A 4,183-nucleotide genomic window follows, 5' to 3' on the forward strand; every position below is an offset into this window, starting at 1 on the left:
GAAGGGCCTAGTTTGGGACAACTGGTGCTTGCTAAGGACAGAGTCAGGGCCTTTAATATAATTAACTGAAGGTCTTAGTTGGAGAGACTTAGGGCTTTAGATATGGATAAGGCTGGGCCCAAATTAGGTAAAGAGAGTGGGCCTTAATTAGAGAAAGCTCAGAGCTTGAGTTATGGTTAGTGCAGAGACTTAGATATGGACAAATCAAGGCCTTATCTAGGGACAGTGAAGAGTCTTAGGTAGGGAAGTAGGGCATTAGTTGGAGAGAGCTCAGGTTGATAGTGAAGGATAATTTATAAGTCCTTCATTAGAGACAGTGCAGGGCTTATAGAGGGACAGCACAGGGCCTAAGTTAAGCACGCTGCTGGGGCCTTGGAGATTGAATAAGGACTAAGGTGGGACTAAGGTGCATGGATTCTTTTAAGAATATCCCAGGGCCTTATTTAGGGACATCACAGGGTCTTAGAGACAGAGTCTGGGCCATAAGCAATAATAACTCAATTCCTTAGGTGGAGAAAATCTCAGCTTTAGTTAAGGACAGATAAGGGTCTTATTTAGGGACAGTGCATGGCCATAGTTGGGAACAACACAGGGAGTGAGTTAGGCACAGTGTATGGATAGCAACAGCCTTATTTGGGGACATAATCGGCCTTTAGTTAAGGAAAATTCACAGCCCTAGGAAGAATGCAGAATCTAAGTTGAGGACAACATTAACACTTATAGGGAAAGAGTCAGGGCCTTAGTTGTAGATAACTCAAGGTCTTGTTACAGACACATACAGGTCTTGGTTAAAGACATATAATGGTCTTATTTAGGGATAGTGGGTGGCTTTACTTAGGGACAATGCAGGGCTTGAGTTAGGCACAGGGTCAGAGCCTTAGGTGTGACCAACAAAGCCTTAACTAGGGACATAATTGGGCCTTTGTTAAGGATGCTGCATGTCTTTAACAAAGAACAGTATAGGGTCTAATTTAATGACAGCACTAGGGATTTTCTTAAGGATAAAGTAAGGCAGAGTTTGACATAGCACAGGGTCTTGGTTACAGATAATTCAGGGCTTAATTAAGGACACATAAAGGTTTTAACACGGGCAGTGTAGAGCCTTATTTAGGAGCAATTATTGCCTTAGCTAGGGACATCACATGTTCTTAGGGGCAGTATAGGGCCTTAGTTAAGGACAGTGCCGGGGTCTTAGGGACGTCCCAGGGCCTTAGTTAGGAACATACTGTCAGCAAGTTAGCTGGAGATTGAATAGGGAATTAGATAGGGACAGTTTCAGGACTCAGTTAAGGATAGCCCAGGACATTTAGTTAGGGATAATGCATGGCATTAGAAATAGTGCAGGGTCTATTAGGACTTTTCTTAGGGACAGGGTCAGAGTATTATTTGGAGATAACTCAGAGCCATAGTTAAGGACACATAAGGGTCTTAGGGACAGTTCAGGACCTTATTTAAGGACTATCAAGGCAATAGTAATAGAATAGGGACTTAGGTGGGGAAACTGTCAGGGCCTCAGTTAGGGACAATGTGTAGACTTTTCTTAGGGACAGAGTAAGGGCCATAGCTGGACATAGCACAGGGCCTTATATTGTGACAGATTCAGAAACACAGTTGGTTATAACTCAGAGTATTAGTTACATACAGTGCCAGGGTCTTAGTTAAGGACACATAATGGTCTTAGTTATTGAGCAAAGGGCCTTAGGCATAGCTTCAGTGACATAGGATGGACAGCAAGGGTCTTATTTAGTGACATAACTGTGCCTTAGTTATGGACAGTGAATGACCTTAGGAACAGTGCAGGTACTAGGCTGATGACAACAATGGGACTTTTCTTAGGGACAGAGTTAGGGCCATAATAGGACATAGCACAGGGCCTGAATTAGGGACAGAATCAGGGCCTTAGTTTGAGATAACTCAGAACCTTAGTTTGATATACTTAGGGCCTTACTTAAGGACACATAAGTTTCTTAGGGCGAGGGCCAGGACCTGGTTTGGAAATAGCCCTTGGCCATATTAGGGAAAAGGCAGGGACACAGGACAGCATTAAGACTTTACTTAGGGACAGAATCAGGGCCTTCGTTGGTTATTATATGTGCCTTAGTTAAGTATGTATAAGGGCCTTAGTTGGGAACAGAGCATGGTCTTAGTTAGGAACAGAGTATGGCATTAGGGAAGAAGCAGGACTTTAGGTATGGACAGTATAGGACCTTAGGTTAGAAAAGTGAATTGCCTCTGTTAGGAACAACATCAGTTTCTTATGTAGGGACAGATGTAGACTTTACTGTAGATATTGGAAGCTTAGGTGGAGACAACCAAGTCCCTTAAATAGGGCTAGTACTAGATCTTATTTAGGGAAAGAGTCAAGGCATTAGTTGGAGACAGTTCAGAGCATGAGTTAGGATTCGTGCAGAGCCTTAGGTATGGAAATGCCAGGAAAAGTGAAGGGACCTAATTTAGAAAAGAGTCAAGGCTTTAGTTAGAGACAGCTCAGGATTTTATATAGGGACATTTCAGGGCCTTGCAAAGGGGAAGCACAGGTCCATAGTTAGGGAAAGAATCAGGACATCAGTTAGAGAGATTTCAGGGATATAGTGAGGGACAGTGCCAGAGCCTTAGGGATGGTGTAGGGACACAAGCAAAGTGTCAGGGCCTTAGTTGGAGACTAAAGGGATATAGGGGCAGAGTCAGAACATTAGCTGGAAATAACTCAGGGCCTTAGACAAAGATAATCAAGGCCTTATTTAGGACATATAAGGGCCTTAGTTGAGGACACATATTGATCTTAGGGACAACATAGGGCCTGATTTAGGCACAGTGTCAATGCCTTAGTTATGTACAGCAAGGGCCATAGTTAGGAAAAAAACTGGACCTTAGTATAAGGACAGCACACTGCTTTAGGAACAGAGCAGGGTCTAAGATGAGGATAATGTTACTTCTTGGGGAGAGTCAGAATACAACAATACTAAACTCATTCTAAAAGAAATACTGAAAAACCTCCTCTAAATACGAAAGAAGTAAGAAGATATAGGATGGAGAACATCATAATTGGAAAGAAGCCAGTATACATATCTAAAAGGAAAGGGAAAAAAAAAAACCTATTTGTAAAAGCAATGATAAACACAAGGAAGAGCGAAAGGATAAACATGAAGATATTAAATATAAAAACAAAATCCTAAAATGTGGGGACGGAAAGTTAAGAAAATCAGGACTCTTTTTTAAGAATGTGTTTGAACCTATATGATTATAAAGCTAGATGAAGCAGATAAAGGATATACTTGAAACATACTTGAAAAAACAGTGAAACCACAAATCAAAACCAAACAGTATATGCACAAAAATGAAAAAGAAGGGAAAACAAGCATAAAATAAAAGGAAACCATCCAACAAAAAACAGAAAAGAAAGGAACAAAGGAGAAACATAATCAACTGGAAAACAAGGTTTAAATGGCATTAAATTCATATTTATCAATAATTACCTTAAATGTTAATTGACTGAATGCTCCAATCAAAAGACATGGAGTGGCAGACTGGATAAAAAAGGGAGCCTTATAAGAAACTCACCTTAAGGGAAAGGACACATACATATTGAAAGGGGATGGAAAAGGTTATTTCATGTGAATGGAAATGACAGGAAAGTGGGAGTTGAAATAAGCATATAAAGACAAAATAGACCTTAAAACAAAGGCTATAAAAAAACACAAAGTGCTCACTTTGGCAGCACATACACTAAAATTGGAATGATACAGAGAAGATTAGTATAGCCCCTGAGCAAGGATGACATGCAAATTCGTGAAGCATTTCATATTTTTCCATATTATAGGGGTGTCAGAAGGAGAAGAGAGAGAGAAGGGGACAGAAAAAATATTCCAAAAAATAATAGCCAAAAAATTCCCTAACATGGGAAAGGAACCACCCACTCAAATCCAGGAAGCACAAGAAGTACCATATAAAATAAACCCAAGGAGGAACACCCCAAGACACATATTAATCAAACTGACCAAAATTAAAGACAAAGAGAAAATCTTGAAAGCAGCTAGGGAAAAGAAACAAATAACATACAAGTGAACCCCAATAAAGTTATCAGAAGATTTTCAGCTGAAACTCTGCAGGACAGAAGGGAGTGGCATGATATACTTCACGTGATGAAAGGAAAAAACCTCCAACCAAGATTACTCTACCCAGC

The 4,183-nt window shown here is 40.4% G+C and overlaps 1 non-coding gene across 1 annotated transcript; it reads left to right on the forward strand.

Annotated features, from left to right (window-relative positions):
• Positions 1 to 3,702: 3,702 nt before the first annotated feature.
• Positions 3,703 to 3,809, forward strand: LOC146402310 (U6 spliceosomal RNA). The gene has a single exon (XR_014808729.1). It is a non-coding gene; the product is annotated as a U6 spliceosomal RNA (small nuclear RNA).
• The last annotated feature ends 374 nt before the right edge of the window (positions 3,810 to 4,183 follow it).

Source organism: Sus scrofa, chromosome 6 (genome assembly GCF_054392235.1).
Source record: "Sus scrofa isolate SSC_HxYL_T2T_F1_AM1 chromosome 6, Sscrofa_HxYL_maternal_Yorkshire_Landrace_v2.0, whole genome shotgun sequence".
In the NCBI taxonomy this organism is placed as follows: domain Eukaryota; kingdom Metazoa; phylum Chordata; class Mammalia; order Artiodactyla; family Suidae; genus Sus; species Sus scrofa.